The sequence below is a fragment of the Rana temporaria genome, chromosome 4, assembly GCF_905171775.1.
Source record: "Rana temporaria chromosome 4, aRanTem1.1, whole genome shotgun sequence".
Lineage (NCBI taxonomy): Eukaryota > Metazoa > Chordata > Amphibia > Anura > Ranidae > Rana > Rana temporaria.
The window spans coordinates 252,794,469-252,816,122 of record NC_053492.1 but is presented as its reverse complement, the minus strand read 5'-3'; positions in this window follow the sequence as shown (position 1 = coordinate 252,816,122).

Genomic DNA, 21,654 nt, shown 5'->3' with positions numbered 1-21,654 from the left:
TATATTGAATTGCATATGATCACATTGGTAGCTAGTGTTGACATATTCTGGTATTTAACGCCTCCTGAAGAAGTAATCACGAAACGTACGTCGAGGCGGTACCTGGTCACTCGATTCACGCCGCTTTCGGCCCTGCTGGTAGCTGTTGTGGAGCAGGTGGAACGCACGCCATCCACGGAGGTGTACGCGATCTCGGCGGTCCCTACTCATCTTGCTAGACAAGTAGGCACTTTTAAATGTAAGTAGCCATTTGGTAATATTTTTTTAATAAACTATATTACACTATGGATGTCCTCCATTCTTATTGCATATCCGGCCGATACTTTTAAGGAGGAAGGTTTACATATATCTCCAGCTAATCCAATGTGAGCAGGTACAATCCTGCATAAGCGCTGATTGACTTTCTTTCTAGACAAAGAAGTCAATTTGTTCTGGTAAGCAGACTACATATCTAGTCACTTTGGGTGTTTTATCACAGTCTGGTGAAGGATCACATATCAGTCATTTGACGATAATATCACAGTATGGCCTCGTACACACGGGCAAGAATCTAGTCAGGAAAAAAAACGTTGTTTTTCCCGACGAGATTCTTGGCAAGAATCTCTTGCCACCCGAGTGTACACACTGACCTTTCAAAAGAACCACGGTTCTCTTGAAAGCATGCGCTCGTCACATTCAATGCTGTCGCCGCCATCTTACTTCACCCTACCTATGCCGTGGAAGCTACTGCGCATGCGTCAAAGTAATTTCGAGCATGCGCGGGTTTCCACGGCGACAGGTAAGTATACAGACGCTCAGGTTTCTCGTCGGGAAACAGGCCGACAAGAATCTCCACGAGAAAATAGAGAGCAGGATCTCTATTTTTCTCGTCGAAATTCTGGGAAGATTTCCAGACGAGAAACCTGAAAACCTTGTACACACGCTCGGTTTGCTCAGCAAGAAAGCTCTGCCAGCAGTTTTTTTGCTGGTTCTTGCCGAGAAAACCGAGCGTGTGTACAAGGCTTGAGTTTGTATGTTATTTTTGTATGTTCTAAACACTATAGCGCCCCCTATTTTTCCATTTATATCACTAGGAGCACACCACTCTTCTAGGGGAGAAGCTTTGTAAATTTATTTAGATAATTTTTATCAATTTGCGCAGAGTACACTCAATTTATCGATCTTCTGGTATTTCACTCAATAAAGCTTATCTAAAAAGCCAGTAAAAAAAACCCATCATGCAAAGCAATCAGAATGAAACTTTCCTTAAAGGGGTTGTAAAGGTTTGGCTTTTATTTTCTAAATTGGTTCCTTTAACCTCCCTGGCGGTATGATTATTTCAGAAAAAAGATGCTGAAAGCGGTACCATTATTTGCAAGGAAATTTGGCGTTATATATTGTAGGCCTGTAATTTTTAGGAATAACTCACTTAAATCTGTCCAAACAAGAGTCTAGTAGGCATCCCAGGTATGACATTTTTTTAAAAACAAAATTATAAATTATAATATAATAAATAATTATAAATAATTATAACAAATAATAATATAATTCTAATAAAAAAATTTCAATAATGTAATCAACTCAAAATCACTGAAATTTGCTCAATTGCAAAATTGTTGCTGTCATTATTTTATTTTTTTTATGACGAATTTTCCCACAAATCGCTATCGCTCAATTCTGCAAGTGATTATAATTTATTATCGCTGTTTTCTAGCTGACCTAAAACCATTTTTGACATAAAAAGACACTTTTGGTTGCTATGGACAATATACAGTTTGCAGGGAGAAAGAACAGTTTTTATTATATAAAAGTACATGTAGGACACTGGGCAGACCACTAGGGACAAGGGGGGTGTGTTTTTTTTACATACAGTACTGTAATCTATAAGATTACAGTATACTGTATGTATAGTGTTTGTTTACCTTTTTGAATTTGGCGCCGATCTCCGCCCCCGTGCGTCGTAACATCGCAGGGAACGGAGATCGACGGCACACGGGGACACTGTGTGAATCGAGCAAGGTCCCGCTCGCTCACACAGCGCGGTGGCATCGTTGGATCCAGGAACAAGGTAAGCCAGCGCGTGCTGCAGGCTCTGCATAGCTACCCCGAGCGTGACTCGGGGATACCGATTTCAGCACAAAAAAAACACCCCGAGTCACGCTCGGGAATACCGCCAGGAGGGTTAAGCTAGTGGATTGTTGGTTCACTTACCTTTTCCTTCGATTTCCCTTCTAAATGTATTTTTTTTCTGTGTTTGAATTTCTCACTTCCTGTTTCTCCTCAGTGAGCTTTCTACCATCATCCGAGCAGTGGAAAGTCATTTAGAACAGCTTACTGAACAGCTTACTGAGGAGGAACAGGAAGTGAGAAATTCAGACAAAGAAAACAAAGAAAAAAAAACATTTAGAAGGGAAATTAAAGGAAAAGGTAAGTGAACCAACAATGCACTAGCTTAAAGTAACCTATTTAGAAAATAAAAATCAAACCTTTACAACCCCTTAAATTTAAAAGATATAGAACAATGGAAGATCACAGCATATTGTTGCTCTCCTTTACAGCATTATTGCTTTGCCTGAGCCATGTCAACATAGTACTATACATTCCTATAAAATATGTTAGTTTCCTTAAGTAAAGGATTTGCCTATTTGACATTTTTCAGGCTATTACAAGTGGAATTATCCAGTAATGGAATAGTATCTACAAGCAGCGAACATCGATTACTGGTTAGAGATTAATAAGTTGAGTTTACTTGAATAGAATGACCTAAATCACATCATGCTGGTGACAGTGACAGGGCTGCCACGCATATGAAGCTGTAAGAGGGATATTGATGGAGCTGCTGCATTTGAAATGTGATTCCCCGCTATAAAGAGTAAATGCGGTTGCACTTGTTGAATAGAAGCATTGAAGTGGCATTGTCAAGCCAGCAAGCACTGTTACTTGTGCGGCATTCAGATTCTCAGCAGCACCACTGACAGCTCCCTGCACACAAATAAGCTCTATTCACAAGGCACTCACTGCAGGTCTCTATCAGTGGCCCTACACAAACATTCTTCCTCCACTGTGACACACAGTTAATCACCTGGTAAATCTGGGAAAAGCCTTTTAAAGAAAGTCTTATTGAGGTATTCATTGGCATTTAGAACCTCCGAGAGGCTTAAAAAGAATGTGTTAACTTGTTGAAACCTCTTTGGCAGAGTCTACAAGTGAATTAATCTACCGGTTCAATGTCATTGTCTACAGCAAGCTTAAGTAACCAAGATATTAATCACTCATATGATTAAAGGCCTTGATCAAGCCATTTCCATAAAATACTAACATGCCTACGACTATAAATTTCCAACGTAGCAATGTTGAGACAATTTACAAATGATAATGTAGGAAAAAAGCAAGCTCAAGCAGATGGATTTTATTGGCCTGTGAATTCACATGCTGCATACAGGCTTGGTGACTATGTCATTTCTGCATGAACATATTGCCCTGGCAGAACAGCAGACACAGGAGACGGGGATGTGTGCGTGAGAAATTCTCGGCTCGGAAACATCAGGGAGACTCCAGTCTTCAGCTGCTTCGCTTGAATCAAAAGCATTCAAGCAGATGCAATAAACAAGCTCCCAGCCCCGCTGCACAATCCTGGACCATCAGTGATGCTGCCATCAAGTCTGGTGATTCTTGTAATTATGGATATGATTGTTATTCTTGGTAATATTAAAGAGATCTTACAAAGGACAGTTTTGCTATCTACTTTTTAATAGATGATTACCCAAAGGCTTACATTTTGTATTACTGTAAATAATCATATTTTACAGATCAGTGAGCCTGTGTTAAATTAATTAGCCATCAGGTTAGGGGCATCTTCTTGCCTTGCTTTTCATATAACTTGGCTAGGTAGGAGGATGCTAAACAAGCTTAAAGGCAGCTATGCAAAGGTTGATTTATTTATTTTTTAAATCAGATATTTTATTTTATTTATTTATTTATTTATTTATTTCAGGTACCGTATATGCTCGAGTTTTTCAGCAAATATTTTTGTGTTGAAAATGCCCCCCTTGGCTTATACTCAAGTCACCATTTTGTGCCTGATCTCCCGGACTTTGGGGACCCGGTACCCGCTTGGCACACATATAGCCCCATCCTTCCTCTACAAGTGTGCAAAGTTTGTTGTCCGGGGGACCTAAGGCCGGGGATCAACGATTTTTCAAAGCCGGGCACCCCTTCCATAGACTTCCATGTTAAACAGTCATTTCTCTGGTGAATTTGGGGACCCAGTACCAGCCGGTCCTAGGTCCCCTGGACCCGGAACGTAGCACACATGTAGCCCCATTTCTCCTCTACAAGTGTGCAAAGTTTTTTGTCTGGGGGACCTATGGCTGGGGAGCACCGATTTTTTAAACCTGGGCACCCCTTCCAAAGACTCCCATGTTAAACGTCAGTCTAGCCATGGACACAGTCAGGCCCTGTACACACGACCGAGTTTCTCGGCAGAATTCAGCCAGAAACTCGATCGGAGCCGTATTCTGCCGAGAAACCCGGTGGTGTGTACACTTTTGGCCGAGGAAGCCGACGAGGATCTCGTCGGGCCAAATAGAGAACATGTTCTCTATTTCCTCGTTAGTCAATGGGGAAAATTGGCTCGCCGAGATCCTCGGCGGCTTCACAAGGAACTCGACGAACAAAACGATGTGTTTTGCCCGTCGAGTTCCTCGGACGTGTGTACGAGGCCTGAGGCATGGACACAGTGAGGCATGGGCACAGTGAGGCATGGACACAGTGAGGCATGGACACAGTGTGGCATGCACATGGACACGGTGAGGCAAAGTGAGGCACAGTGAGGCATGCAGATGGACACCCTAGGCTTATACTCGAGTCAATATGTTTTCACAGTTTTTTGTGGTAAAATTAGGTGCCTCTGCTTATATTCGGGTTGGCTTATACTCGAATATATACAGTACTTATATAGCACCGTCAATTTACAGAGCGCTTTACATATACATAGTACATTCACATCAGTCCCTACCCTCGAAAAGCTTACAAGGTCCCTAACTCACATTCATACATACTAGGGACAATTTAGACAGGATCCGATTAACCTATCAGCATGTCTTTGGAGTGGGGGTGGAAAACAGAGTGTACCCGGAGGAAACCCATGCAGCGCTTTACATACATAGCTCCCAACTGTTCCTGATTTCGAGGGACTGTCCCTGATTTGGAGCAATGTGCCTCTGTTCCCTTTTCCTCCACATTTGTCCCTCATTTTGGTCTGATCTATATAGTTGTATAAAAAATGCACTATTTATCTTTCAAAAAGTGTTTCCCAGCACTAAACCTTTCATCCAAATTCTAAATTGCTGCATTTGTAAATTCCAAAAGCTAATATAAAGGAATAGTAGTGGTAAAAAAAGCACTTGTGGGTTTAACCAATCTTGTTTTTTTGTACAATTTTCCTTTAAGGGGGTGTAGTGAGGGGTGTGTCCTATGCCTGCATACTTTTGCTGGTAGGTGTCCCTCATTCCCATCTCAAAAAGTTGGGAGGTATGTACATATACATTTTACATTCACATCAGCCCCTACCCTCAAGGAGCTTACACTCTAAGGTCCCTAACTTCCATTCATACATACTAGGAACAATTTAGAATGGATCTGATTAACCTATTACCATGTCTTTGGAGTGTGGTAGGAAACTGGATGACCCGGAGGAAACCCACGCAGGCACAGGGAGAACATGTAAACTCCAGGCAGGTAGTGTCGTGATTGGGAATTGAACCAGCAACCCTTCTTACTGCTAGGTGAATATACATAATGTTATTATTTTGTTATCTTAGCTATACAAAGGTGATTATTTTTTTTTTTTTTATAGATTTAAAGGAAATTTGAGATGATTGCACTGCACTCGAGCCTACCCAGTTGTGTGACAATAGCAAATTAAAATTCGTTATTGTCTTGCTGCTTCTCCTCCCAGTCAATCAGGAAGCAGGCCTCAAAACCGGATTGGCCTAGAGGAGAAGCAACCGTATTGGCTGGGAGCAGACACAGGGGGAAGGTGCCGAGGAGAAGACACAAGGGGAAGCCGCCGAAGCTGTCCGCGACCTGTATGGGGAAAATGCAAGGTTGGTGGGCGGATGGGCAAGCAATGGGGTGGGTGTTTGCTCGGCAATCCACTGAGCGACGGTAGGGCACAATGTGGGCACACGGAGGCCGCCTCTCCTATCCACCACCACCGCCCTCCCTATCCATGCAAGCGGCGCCTTTCAGGACACCGGGCACATGAATTCCTATGACGGGCTGTGTTTTTTGAAGCACCTGATTAGAACCAGAGGCTCTAATAGACTTCAAAATAGGGTGGGCTCAGGGCACAGCGCATTGTGTCTGGAGCCCACCCAGGTGTGTTGCAACAGTAAATGAATATTTGCTGTTGCAACACTGATCCTCCTCCCGGCCAATCGGGAAGCGGGTCTGATACCTGTCACCCGATTGGCTGAAAGGACAGGCTATCCTATTGGACACCTAAGAGGAGGGAAGGAGATGCACAGTAAAAGCGAGGAGGAGAAGACACAGGAGCCACTGCCCGGTGCCCGCTGCAGCCTGATGTGCACTGATACCTGATGTGCCCATCGATGCCAGACCCCCGCCACTGCCCAATGTACTGCCGATGCGCGATGTGCCCGCCAATGCCTGATCCCCACCGCCTAGATGGGGTAAGTGCTGCTGTACCGGCAGACAGTGGGGGAGTTTGAGGTGCTGCAGGGGGTAGGTTGTTTGCCACCCACCCAAAAAAAAGGGAGGTTTGACCCACCGACAGACTCACTGAATGGGGGGGTGGTCGGGTGGTTTGTTTGCCGCCCCCCAAAAAATAAAGCACCAGCCATTACTGAACTTGACTGGCCTTCACAGAGTCCTGACCTTAACCCGATGGAAAACCTTTGGGATGAATTAGAGCGCAAACTGCGAGCCAGGCCTTTTCATCCAACATCAGTTCCTGACCTCACGACCCTACAGGCTAAGACTTAAATTTCATGTGCGTATAAAGGCGTCCCAATACTTGACAATATAGCGTGTATTACATTTGTATTTTTACTCTGTATCCCAAAGGCTGTTTTTTATTTTGACCATGTGATCAGCAGCAGAGGACAAGAAGCTCCTCCTGCTTATGTTTCCCTGCAGGCAGGCTGGGAAAGATCTGGGTCATGTGACAGCTGTAAATCGAGTAGGAAAAGGGTAACTAGATGGGGTTTGGTTATTAAAATAATTAGAGTGCCATCCATCATCCACATACAGAATTAGAAAGGACCATGTAAATTAAACAGCGTGCGTTTAATATCACTATAAGTTTTTGATGCGGGCAGACAATACATATTTTTGTGGAACGAATGGTTCAGCCCTACCCAGTTGTCTTTTGCTCAACTCCTGATCCATTTCCATTGTCCACATCAGCTTTTTTTTCTAGAGCAGGGGTGTCAAACGTAATTTCATTGTGGGCCGCATCAGCATTATGATTGTCCTCAAAAGGGCCGGTTGTATCTGTAAGATTAGATGTCCAGCGCATCCCCTCCCCTTTACATTAGATGTCAAGAGCCACCTCACCATCAGAAGTTGAGTCCCCCACTCTCCCTTACATTACAGTGCTCCCCCCTGTCCTTATGCTGCTGCTGGGAAGAAGCTGGATGCATTGCGTGAAAGCAGAAAGTAAGGGTCTGGAGTAGGACCAGAGGAGGGCCGGAGCTCTCCTGTAGCTGCAGGAGAGGCGTGAGGGCCACATGAAATGGCCTGGAGGACCGGATTCAGCCCATGTGCCTTGTGCTTGACACCTGTGTTCTAGAGTCAAAGATAAGACCTGGGGGAGCTAATTAGGTCCCTAAAAATAACACAGAAGTGTGGACAAGACACAAGACATATTATTAAATTCTTGAGATATATTCCTGACATATTTCTACATTTTTGAGACAAGATCAATAGACCCCTAATGTCTTAATAAGAAGAATGTGTCAAAGTATGCATGTTATCACATAAGCAGCTATTGGTCCCCTATGTGATAGCAATAAAGTTAAAGTGGTTGTAAAACCTCAGACATGAAATATATACAAAGAATATTCCACTATAGTGTGTACTTGTTTAAATTAAGAGCACTAAAGGTAATTTCTCTCTGCTCCTTCGTTCCTCTGCTATCAGCATGAATCTTTTGTGATAAGTTTTCCTAAAACCAAGAAAAAAAAGTGACAGGGGAGGGACCTCCAGCTGATTGACAGCTTCAGCTCTGTTCCCGTGTGCTGTGTGAATGGGGAAGGGGGGGGGTGTCTCTTTCCTCCAATCAGCTCTCAGGGCTCTCCTCACTGAGCTCTCAGAGTTTAATTTTAGCTCACCGCCCTTTATTTTCTGACGGCTCAAACAAGCTGTATAAAATCTGGACTCTGAATGGATGATGAGAATTGGCTTTATATCAGTTCTCCACTTAAAGCGGAACTTGACTCTCTCAATCAACAATGGCTATTTTTAATCCTTATGATGCTAACATTATTAAATATATAGGAAAGTATATCGTAATTACATTTTTTTCTTACATTTCTTCTGTTATTTCCTGGTTTCCAGCACTGGGTAAATTATACCATACATACCAGAAGTCTTCAGGAGGGGAGGAAGGGTTTTCTCAGCTATGCATACCCTCCTGTCTGCATGCCTGAGCTAAGGGCAGATGGATTCCAGGAAGTAAATCCTACATGAACCATCTTTCCTTACTAAAGATGGCCACAGACAGAAGTGCTAGGGTGGTTTTTAAAGTGATTTCTTAGAAAAATAAAGCATGAATACATGGATGGATGGGTGAGTTTGCTTTGTCTAAAAATAAATAGCGTTTTTGTTTTGTGGCGCTCACATACAGTGTAGGTCCGCTTTAATCATAGAGGCCACTAGAGGTCATAGAGAGATTACCTATGGAATATTTTGGATACCAAAATTCATTGTCATTTCACAGGCGCACACAATTTTGAGGATTGACATGTTAGGTATCCATTTATTCAGCACAACCTCATCTTGTATATTTTAGCAAAGCAAATTAGTAATATATTGCTTTTGTGTGCACTAAAGTTAACATTAGTATATGTTTTACAGAAACGTTTTGCTTTATAAACGTTTGTGCTAATATACTGAGTTAAAAAAAATGTAATCTACCACCACTTTATTCTCCAGGGTCTCTGCTTTTAGAAAATAGGCAGTGGTTTGTCAGTTTTAACTAAATCGATTTTTTAGCATGTGTGCAAAAAAAATAAAAAATACGGCTCTGCAGCAAAATGGTTAAAAGCAGTCATACAAAGGTTTTATTTTCTGTAGGATTGAAAGTTAGTTCAATGAACTCAAATGAAAGATGGTGGTAGCTTTCCAAAAAAACAACAATGTAATTTTTGCAGCCAATGTCAGTGAAGAATTCAACTAAGGTTAGTGAAGTTGGTGAAGCTCTGCTGACTTCTATTATGCAGTCAGCCAACTCCTGATATTTTGGTGCCAGCAATAGAGGAAGAGCAGCAGGGGATTGCTGAAAAGGTAAGTATCGGTGTGGGAAAAGCTGAAGTGTTGGGGATAGACATGTGCGGTTTCTTTTCGCCCCGAAATAATATTTGGACACATTTTTCGTTATTCTAAGAATACCTGAATTACAGTATAAACAAAGTTTGCCGAATGCTCCGAATAACAAAACAAATTTCATTCGTATTTCCGAAATTCGAATTGAAATTCTAATCAAAATTTATATTGAATTCCATTTGAATTTGAACTGTAAACATGTTTCTGAAATCAAAGACTGTGTGTTATTAGAGTACCATTTCGAAATAATGCTGTTTTTCTTAAGTCAAAGGTGATTTAACACTTTTGCCGCCAGATCTGTACAACGTAACGGGGGGGGGGGGGGGTATCACACACAATTCGGTAGCTGCAGTCACCGGGATTGTGTGTAAAACTGACAGGCAGACTCCTAAGGAGAGACACCCGATTGCTCACATACACCCCGGTACCAGCGCACCCTGGTCACCACACCCTGCCATGCTCCCTGGGCTCTGCTTGCCATGGCAGGTGCCGGCGGGCAGAGGGGAAGGAGAAGAGCGGACACGTGAACGCTCTATTCTCCTTCTTATTGTGACCTGGAAAGCGACGTCTCTAACATCACTTCCGGGTCCAGCTCTTGGTGTCCCCGGCTCGATCTGCATTTCAAAACATTCAGTGGAGTACAGGGGAGACATGCAGGGTTATTAGATCCTGCATATCTCAATAAAGAGAACTTGTCACTTAAAAATCATTGCATAGGGCAGGGGTCTCTAAACTTTCTAAACAAAGGGCCAGTTTACTGTCCTTCAGACTTTAGGAGGGCCGGACTGTGACCCGTGGGATTAAAAAAGGTTCGAAGATCAGTGGGAAAAATAATACCCCATTGTTTATTTCAGTGAGAGTAATTGTGCCCCATTATTGGTGTAACTGGGAGGAATTGTACTCCATCACTGATGTTATTAAGCCCTATTGTTGGTGTCATTGAGAGGAATTGTTCCCCATCACTGATGTTATTGGCCCCCTCATGTTGGTGTCATTGGGAGGAAATGTGAATCTTCATTGGTGTGAGTGGGGAGAATTGCCCCATTGTTGGTATTAGTAGATGAAATAGTGCCAAGGGCCGGATAAAAGCAAAAAAAAGGGCTGCATCTGGCCCGCGGGCCGCAGTTTGGAGACCACTGACCTAGTGCATTACCAACATAATAAAACAGTGTAGAAAATCTGTGCTAGGTAAGTAAGACTCAAAAAGCAGCTTGCTAAAAAAAAAGAATGTGATACCAATTCTGGTAAAATATGTGTGTCAAAGCAGTGCTATAGCTCAGGGGTCTCCAAACCCTTTCAAAACAAAGGGCCAGTTTACTGTTCTCCCAGACTTTAGGAGGGCCGGACTGTGGCCATCGGAAGTACAAAATGTCAGAGCATTAGTGGTAGTGAACAATTCACCATTATTGGGAGGAACTGTGTCCCATCTTCGGTGTCATTAGGCCCCATTGTCGAAGTCATTGGGAGGAACTGTGCCCTATCATTGATATCATTTATTGGAAATTGTGCCCCAGTGTTGGTGTCATTGGGTGAAATTGTGCCCTTCATGGGTGTCCTTGAAAAAAATAGTGCCTGAGGGCCATTTGAAAGCAAGCAAAGGGCCACATCTGGCCCCCGGGCCATAGTTTGGAGACCACTGACATAGGGGACTGTTTGTCCCCTATGTGGTGAAAAAAAAGTTATGTAAAAACAATTTTTTTTCTTTTGCAAAAAAAATTAAGTTACACCCAAGCACATAAAATCCCCCCCCCCCAAAAAATGTTGAGCCCCCCCCCCCACATATGCACAAACGTAAACGCATGCGTCAGGGGGCCCACGTATGAAAACTTTGTTTGCGATATGCATGTTACATATCTCCGCGCACAGCGGAGTGAGAGCAATAACTGTAGCACAAGAACTCCTCCGTAACACTGAATAAATACCTATAGGGGGCTTTTGAAGCGTCGCCTATAGAAGGTATAGGATACTGAAGTTTGACGCCATTTCACAGGCGCACAAAAATGTAAGGTTTGCCATGTTGGGTATCTATTTACTTTGGGTAATTTATTGCTTTTGTTTGCCCTAAAATTCACGTCAGTGCGTTTTTACAGAAATTTTGCATTTCCTAGACCTTTGCGGTAATATCATGCGACATAAAAAATTGCAACTCCCACTATTTTATTCTCTAGGGTATCTGCTTTCAGAAAATATATAATATTTGTGGGTTTTGTGTAATCTTCAGGCCTAAAAGTATTTTTTAAAGTGTGCAAAAAATGCAAAAAGGGTTCTGGCTTCGAAAAGGGTTAAAGAGTCATTGTAATCATTTGGTAAAGATTTTTCTTGTGTTTGTTCAATTTGCCGCATTCAAATCGAAAAAATATAACATTTTCGTTTTGCCCGATAAAAAATCTGATCAATTTGAACGTTTCGAATCAAAAAAATCGTTAAATTTGAAGAGAAAAAAAAAATCAATGTGTGGTGTGGCCCTCTAAGTAATAACTAATATTACTAAAAATGTATTATTGTTGGGTTACGGTTAACCTATGGGGTGTTTGCTGCAACTAGTATCCTTATCCCTGTAAATACGGGCAGCGTGGGGAATACCCCTTTTCTCTTTTTTCAAATTCCCAATATACGAATTCCGAATACAAATCCCAAATACAAATTGAACGAATCAACTAAATTTACCAAAACTAAATAACTAGATTAACTAATCTAAACAAAACATTTTTTTTTTTCGTCTTGCACATGTCTACTGGGGGTGGCTTTTCACAGACACTGTCATTTTGCCCTGAATGGAAAGAGTAGCAATGGGGTAGATTAACTATAAACTGGAGCACTCAGAATCTGGTGCAGCTGTGCATTGTAGCCGTTCAGATTGAAACTTCAGCTTGTTCAAGACAAGCTTTGGCAAGACAATCTGGAAGCTGATTGGTTTCTATGTATATTTGCACCTAATGTTGCATTCTTAGTAAATAATAGATATGTGCATTCCCGTTCGTACGAATGTTATTTTCGTAAGAAAATGTTCATTTTCGTACCCGCAGAATAATGTGTACATACGAAAAGATTAAAGCACCAAAATACGAAAACGACGGGATTACGAATGAGCCACATAACGAACAACCGCAAATACGAACGAACGATCCGACGAAAATACGACAAAACGAAAACGGCAAAAGAACGAAAATGACATCTATAACAAAAGACTTGCATTCTGTATTTTGTTTGAATCCTTGTTCTATACGTATTTTGATTTTCAGTCGTATGTTCATATGACATCTAACAAAAGATTTTCATTCTGTATTTTGTTTGAATCCTTTTTCTGTTTGTATGTTCATATGACATCTTATAACAAAAGATTTGTATTCTGTATTCTGAATTCCTTTTTTCTGTTCGTAATTTGGTTTCAAAATACAGAATGCAAATCTTTTGTTATAAGATGTAATTTTCGTTTTTTTGAATGGGCAGTGAGTGTAGTTAGTTAGTGAAGCAGCTTCTCTTTTGTGCTGAGTACAGTAAAGCCAAATAAACTTTTCTGTGGATTTTCGTCTGAAGGGAGATCAGTTGGCCAGACTTTTGAACCTGGAACCCAAAAATGGTTTTCTGATGGGGTTTAAAAACGAACAAACGTTCGGTAAAACGATCGTTTTTATGTTTGTTGTTAAAAAAGTCTGACCAAGTGTATGGGGCTTAACAATAGTTAATATGGATGAGCCGCGTGTTGAAAGTGCCGCGAATCCCGCGATATATTTACGAAAGTACAAAATGACGAAAATTCACGAAAATTATTGTCTAACAAGTAACGAGCATGAATTAAACAGAATAATGTACCATCCCGCATGTACGAAAATAAAACTGTAACCAAAATACGAAACGATCGGAATACGAAAAAATTGCGTCTTACGAAAAACGAACGGGAACGAACAGGAAAACGGGCGTCTTACGAAAAAAGAACAGGAACGAACCTACGGAACGATACGAAACAGAACAAAAAAAACGAAAAAAAATTCTGTGCACATGTCTAGTAAATAACCCCCACTGTCTCTTTAGGAGTAGTTTACTGTGTGCATGTTTAAAGGAATTATTGCAGTGTTTAAACATTTGCATGCCTTTAACCTATTCACAAGTTTGCTTTCCCATATTTAGTTTTTTTGTATAAGGTATAGAGATCTGCAAATTTGCCAGTAGGGGAAGCTCTCAGTGGCTCCACTGCTTTCAATAAGGTTGGCTGCACACAGCAATTTTTCAGGCAATTTTGACCTCATTCGTCAGGCTTTCAATCACAAAAATGACCAAATAAACAAATACAATCTAAAAAATACTATCAAAAATGGGAAATGACCTAAAGTGTTACTGTCAGGCTGCTTTGACCATTTTAGTTGTCTTTCACAACTGAAATCTAGTTCAAATTTGTTGATTGCTGTGTGGTTAGCAATAGGCCTGCTTTGAGAGAAGGAGCAGTGAAGCAAGTGCTAATGTGTAGCACTGCAATAAAGAGAAAACATGTAATATGCAAGAAAACAGGTCTTTAAAACAAAAACACATACTGATACATTTTTTTCTTTTATATCAAGCTGATCTCTTTTACATGTATTTAAAAAAAAACGTATACACCCATTTCCTTTAACGTGTACTAATATCAAAGTAGGGTATCCTTTTCAATCTAGCAATGTAATTGATTGCCTGAGTCACCAAAAGAGAGGCATGTTATGTGATAGTGGATAGGTCAGATGCTGACTTCCTAAATGACCGTATTTATTGGCGTATAAAACACACTTTTTTCCCCTTAAAATCAGGGGGAAATCATGTGTGCATGTTATACGCTGACCCCTGCTGTCTCTGAGGGAAGAGGAACGAGCGCCGCTGAATTACATAGAGCAGCGATCTCCTTCCTGTGTACCCGGCGCTCCGTCACGCACAGCCACGCCTCCTGGCCCCACATTGAACCACTGTACTGTCTGTCATATGAGCAGGGGCAGAAGGCGTGGCTGTGAGTGACGGAGTGCCGGGTACACAGGAAGGAGATTGCGGCTCTATGTAATTCAGCAGCACTCGCTCCTCCTCTTCCCTTGGAGACAGCAGGGATAATCTAACACTGATGGCAATGGTGAGAATGCAAATGGGCACTGAACAGGCTGCATTTTGGTAAGTTTATAGGCTGAAGATGGGCACTAATCAGGCTACAGTGAGGTGCAAGTCTGCAGAGGGGCACAGATCCGGCTGCAGATGGGCACAAATCAGGCTGCAGATAGGCACAGATTAGGCTGCAGATGGGCACAGATCAGGCTGCACTGAAGCTCCAGATGGGCACAGATCAGGCTGCATTGAGGCTGCAGATGGGCACAGATCAGGCTGCACCGAAGCTGCAGATGGGCACAGATCAGGCTGCACTGAAGCTGCAGATGGGCACAGATCAGGCTGCACTGAAGCTGCAGATGGGCACAGATCAGGCTGCATTGAGGCTGCAGATGGGCACAGATCAGGCTGCACTGAAGCTGCAGATGGGCACAGATCAGGCCGCACTGAAGCTGCAGATGGGCACAGATCAGGCTGCACTGAAGCTGCAGATGGGCACAGATCAGGCTGCACTGAAGCTGCAGATGGGCACAGATCAGGCTGCATTGAGGCTGCAGATGGGCACTAATCACACTGCTCACTGACCATTATTTTGCTTCAAAGTGGTTTATTTAAAAAAAAAAATCCTGAAACTTCCCTCTTAAATCGGGGTGCGTGTTATACGCCGATAAATACAGTAAGTTGAAATTTTCAAATTAGAAAACAGCTTTGTTATGATTAAGCGTGCTCTATTGTGAAATGCGTTAATGTCTTTGCCTGTCTTTGTGGAGCTGTGATCATGTTTTTATGATTCTCTCAATAAAGACTTTGGATTCTTTGTATGGTAGAGTGCGGTCATCAGTCCCTCACTATTAGTGTTTTGACTGCAGCGGGGAGGTTATAGGGGCAAGTGGAAGCATTACTGGGGCAAGTGGAAGCGGACCATCCTGAAATGGTGGTACATTTATGTTAGAAGTTTAAGGAAGAACTTCATTACCCTCACCCAGCCCCTCCTCCATACCGCCATGTTTAAAAATCCTGCAGATGTACAGGTGTGCCTCATGTCTCTTCCAGGCATCTGTGACCTGGCAGGGACCTATGGCATGTCTGCATACACACACAGGGAATTCCCATGGTATCGGAGCATTGTAGTGACCGACGCCATTTGTGTGCATGCACCAGAATTCCCTGTGTGTTCAGATATGCAAAGATGTTAGATGTCATTGAATAGTGTGGTGCATATGCACATTTGGTATAAAACACCCCCCGAGGATATACAGTATGACATGGCAATCATAATTCTTGCCTAGGTATTATACTTACAAACAAAAACGATATGTACCTATATTAAGATATGCCCAACAGGGGCACTAGCTATACAGTACAATAAACGGGGGTGCACCTACCCGCGCACCAATAACCACTGAACTAAAAACATTAATTTTATTACTTCAAATTAAAATTGTTACAAAATAGTGCCATATTGTAAGGATACATCTTATGTAAGTGGTATCCCACCATATGGCTCATATAACTGGTATAAAAAGAACCATTAATTAATAATGGTGGTTATGACTAAGGCCTTATGGGCTGAAACGCGTCAACTATTTTTATCTGAGTTTGTGCACTATGGCTTTTCAATAAAAGGCATTTTTTAGGAGCAACAACCGGGGTGAGGATCATCTTTCCTACATTACTTTACTCAGCCAACGACTGTGGATAGAGCACCCGGGAGCTCTGCTATCTGTATGTTGTATGGGTAATGGCACTGGCTTTTGTGTTTATACATAACAATATCCATGTCTATAGAAGCTGCAAGACTGTGAATAATGAAGGACGATGTTTGTCCCCTATAGGCTTATAAAGGGCTTTGGCTCTTTTCTATAAGGCACTGTGGATGCTAAAAGGCTTGATCTGACTCCCTGAAGCCCATCTTACCAACAGTGCTAGCCGCAGCCCATCCATGCACTATTTGCTTACAGGACTTAACCTATTTTTTAGAAAAAAAATCTGGTTTTGTAAGAGGGGAGGAACCAGAAAAGTGTAGGCTGAAGAAATGGTTCACAAAAAAAAATACGGGCCCTTTAAGATTTTTTTTTTTCTTAAAATGCGCCGCCCCCTCTGGTTCTCGCAAATAACATACATTCATGCATTGCATGAATGTACAGTATGTTATTGTTGCCAGCTGGTTGGCTGTGCGGAAGTGCCTATCAGAGCCAGCGACTCTGATAAGCTTTCCGAGTACAGCCCCGGATGTCTTATCCTCGGAACGTACAGGGGGTGCGTTCCTTTGATAAGACTGTCACAAAATATTCCAACTGCACACCTTCCAGGAAAATGGCCAATAAGTAAAAGGGTGCTGAAACGATCACCAGCTGGGAACCGGAAAGCAAATCATGTACACATATTCGCCAGCACACCAAGGATCATTGAAAAAACGTCCAAAAATTTAATGCATAATAGCGATCCAAAAAGCAACGTTTCGAGGTCACGCAGGACCTCTTCGTCAGGCAAAAAATGAAAATCTTTTGCCTGACGAAGAGGTCCTGCGTGACCTCGAAACGTTGCTTTTTGGATCGCTATTATGCATTACATTTTTGGACGTTTTTCCTTTGATAAGACTGACGCCTGTCTCAGCCAATCAGGTTCCCCGATTCTGGTTATCGGTAACCTGATTGGCTGAAGCGTCACCAAGGCGGGAGAGGACATCGAGGGACGTGGAAGGAGTAAGGTAAGTGCATTTTACAGGGCACAGCGGCGACAATGGGCACAGAGGCGACAAAGGGCACAGTGGCATCAATGGGTACAGTGGTGACAAAGGGCCCAGTGGCGACAAAGGGCACAGTGATGACAATGGGCACAATGGCAACAATTAAAGGGCACAGTGACATGCACAGTGGCATCAATGGGCACAGTGGTGATAATGGGCACAGTGGCAACAATTAAAGGGCACAGTGACATGCACAGTGGCAACAATGGGCACAGTGGTGACAATTAAAGGGCACAGTGGTGACAATTGGCACAGTGGCAACAATTGAGGGGCACAGTGGCTGCGTTTGATGGCATGGCACAGTGGTGACAATTGATGGCACAGTGGCTGTGTTTGATGGCATCACACAGTGACTGCGTTTAAGACATGGCACAGTGGCTGCATTTGATGGCATGGCACAGTGACTGCGTTTGATGGCATGGCACAGTGGTGCGAATTGATGGCATAGTGACTGCATTTGATGGCATGGCACAGTGGTGATAATTGATGGCACCACAGTGGCTGCGTTTGATGGCATGGCACAGTGGTGACAATTGATGGCACAGTGGCTGCGTTTAATGGCATGGCACAGTGGTGACAATTGATGCCACAGTGGCTGCGTTTGATGGCATGGCACAGTAACTGCATTTGATGGCATGGCACAGTGGTGACAAATGATGGCACAGTGGCTGCGTTTGATGGCATGGCACAGTGGTGACAATTGATGGCACAGTGGCTGCATTTGATGGGCACAGTGAGGCTGCTATTTTTTTTTCTCGTTTACGCCCCCCCAAAAAATTTGAGCACCAGCCACCACTGAGTGGAACACCACAAGTGTAGATAGGGTGTTAGCTGGACTTCAGGGATTCTCCATAAGTCATATTCTGGGGGTCTGCTGGGGAGAAAAAGGGAAGCTGAGCATGCTGCTGGGTTCCAGCCAAGCTGCTTGTGTGCCCCCCCCCCCCCCAACAAAAAAAGGATTATGTTCATGGCATTGAAAACTGTCGTTTCTTGCTATAAAGTTAGAAATTGCCATTTAGGTTGGAATAAAGACTGCAAAGCATGCCTAGTAGAGACCTTGGGCCAGATCCACAAAAGGGATACGCCGGCGTATCTACTGATACGCCGTCGTATCCCTGGCCCAGATTCAAGAAGAAATTGCGTCTGCGTAACCATAGTTACGCAGCGCAATTGCTTACTTGCGCAGGCGTAACGACTTCTCCTGATTCAGAGAGCTCGTTACGCCGACTGCAGCCTAAGATATGCGTGGCATAAGGCTCTTATGCCCTCATATCTTAGGCTGCATTCTTACGCAGGCCGCTAGGTGGCGTTCCGGTAGTGGTCAGCGTATAGTATGCAAATTGCATACTAACACCGATTCACTACCCTACGCGAGCCCTGCGTACGCAGTTTACGTTGTTTGCGTACGTCGGTTTTTGCGTAAGGCTGCCCCTTCTAATAGCAGGGGCAGCCAATGCTAAAGTATACCCGTCGTTCCCGCGTCGCGAAATTTGAAATTTACGTCGTTTGCGTAAGTGAATCGTGAATGGCGCTGGACGCCATTCACGTTCACTTTGAAGCAAATGACGTCCTTGCGACGTCATTTACCGCAATGCACGTCGGGAAAGTTTCCCGACGGAGCATGCGCCCTACGCTCGGCGCGGGAACGCGCCTAATTTAAATGATTCCCGCCCCCTATGGGATCATTTAAATTGCGCGCGCTTACGCCGGGCATTTTGCCGGAGCGCCCACGCAATTTACAGAGCTACTGCTCCTTGAATCGCGGGTAGCGCAGAAAATTTGCGGGGGCGCAGGGCAAAGACAGTGCCCTGCGCCTACGTAAAAAAAGCGCAAGGCTACCTGAATCTGGGCCCCTGTTTCTATCTATGCGACTGATTCACAGAATCAGTTACGCATAGATATTCTTAAGATCCGGCAGGTGTAATAGTTTTACACTGTCGGATCTTAGGATGCAGTACCGCGGCCGCCGCTGGGGGCATTTCTCGTCGAAATTCCGCTTTGGGTATGCAAATTAGCACTTACGGAGATCCACGACGTGGTTTCCCTTCGTGAAGTCTCCGTAAATTGTTAGTTTGCAAACACAAAGATAGGGTACCTTTTACAAAGTGTAAAGTTAGTACACCTTGTAAAAGTATACCCTTCTTTCCCGCGACGCTGTCAAATTTTTTTCCCGTCGCAACTTTTTTTACCCGGCGCGATTCACAAAACTCGGCGCAACGTAACTTCGCGCAAAGCACATCGGGAAAATCGCGTCTGGAGCATGCGCAGAATGTCCGGCGCGGGAGCGCGCCTAATTTAAATGGGACTCGCCCCATTAGATTGGGCCCGCCTTGCGCCGGACGGATTTAAGTTACACCGCTGAAAATTTCTAGGTAAGTGCTTTGTGGATCGGGCACTTAGGTAGAGATTTTGTGGCGGTGTAACTTAAATAGGAAAAGTTAAGTTACGGACGCTCGTTGTGGATCTGGCCCCTTGTTTCTACTATTATTAGACCCTACTCTATGTAGTTGGCTAGGAATGATGATTTCAACTTTGAAACAATAAGTGTGTCATATGCAAAGTGTGTGCAACCAAGTAAAACTTTTGTACTACTACTTGTGAATTACCAAGCACCTGTATTTCTGGTGGCATATAAAGGCAGTTAACATTATTGTCATCTTTGTGCCTGCTGTGCTGTTCATCCGGCAAAGGGGGGCATGAATAGTTGCTTCGTGGTTGATCGGAGGCTAATCTTAGAGCCCATCGGTGGGAGGGACATTCTATTATACAACTAGGCAGTGATCTAAAGGCTTGTGTACATAGGCATTTGTGTTTGGTAAGCTGACATACATTTGAATTTTGACTTGGATCATATGCAGCAATGTAAACCTCCATTTATTCTTATTGTTACTTTCAATCACATTTCATTGCAGTTTTTCATGTTCTATACTTTTGTGCCTGAACTGCCCTTATTCTTCTAAATACGTTGTCAATGGAAATTAGCAGAAACCCCATCTTAAAGTCTAATTAAACCCAATGATTTAACTGTTTACCAAAACAGTTACAATTAAGAAAAGCCTCTGGTGATAACTATTACAGTTGTCAATGTGATTATGTCAGATCTCAACGGAACTTTCACGCCCTTAAATGACAGGTGTCATAGCTGATCACACATGCAGCATGTTGGCAACTGCAGATCTAAATAGAGGCTAAGATGGCACCATTTATGGCTGCCACAGGATAGGAAGGTTTAGTTTCTCTTTACATTCATCATACACACAATTGAACCTTTTTTTTTTTTTTTAAGGAGGGCAACTAAAAGCATGCTTTCTCATGCCTGCATCTGAGTCTCATCTTCATGGATGCAAGCCTTCATAAATATATCATAATGTTCAAAGTTAACTATTGGTCATTCCAGAAATGATCATAAATTGATAATTCACCTACAAACATTCCTCTAGTATCAAGATATTGAATCTTTTTAGAAAGAAGCAGGACAGGTACACCCAGAATAAAACAGATCAAAAGGCACCTAAAGTATATTTACTAAAGAAGCTGAGATTTTTCACAAAATCAACTGTGTGAATATTCACTTTAATTATTTAATCAGGTAAAAAAAAAAAAAAAAAAAAAAACGTATTTATATTATTGAACATGATTGGATAACAAAAGTGAATATTCTCAATTTTATGCGTGAAGGTTCTCAACTGCATTAAGCACCAAAGAACATTTCTACAGATGCCCCTTTGAAGACCATTCCCATATGAGACTGACAGTTGACCATTGTTGCTGTCAGTTGGATTCATCGACAGCAACATTTTGTTAAGCATTCTCTTGTGATCTTTTGCCTCCTTGTCCTTAAGAATGCACTTTTCTAGTCTATTAACGCAAAAACTCTTCCAAACAGTCTGATGAATTCTTTGTCACATATTCTCATCTTTGCAACCACAAATGCATGCTTAAACATATATAGATGTTGTAGATATAATTCCACAGTCACAACAATTATGATGTTGCTTTAGTAATACTGCGCCTAATACAAGTATACAAATTCTCAAAGCAGACGGGTGGCTGTTTTCTGTCCATTCTGCACTTTATTGAAGAACTTAGACAAATTGTCTAAAAAGTCCCACAATTTTAAACTAAGATTGAAGATGTGTATACATCTAGCCTTTCTTGGCAGGTGCACATAGGTTATGAAATCATCAAATTGAAAGACCTATCCAATCAAAAGTATTATTTTAGTTATGCACTGAGCTTGGTATGATGAGATTTCTTCTGTCTCTGTATAACTCTTCATGAAAATGGTGGCAAAATCT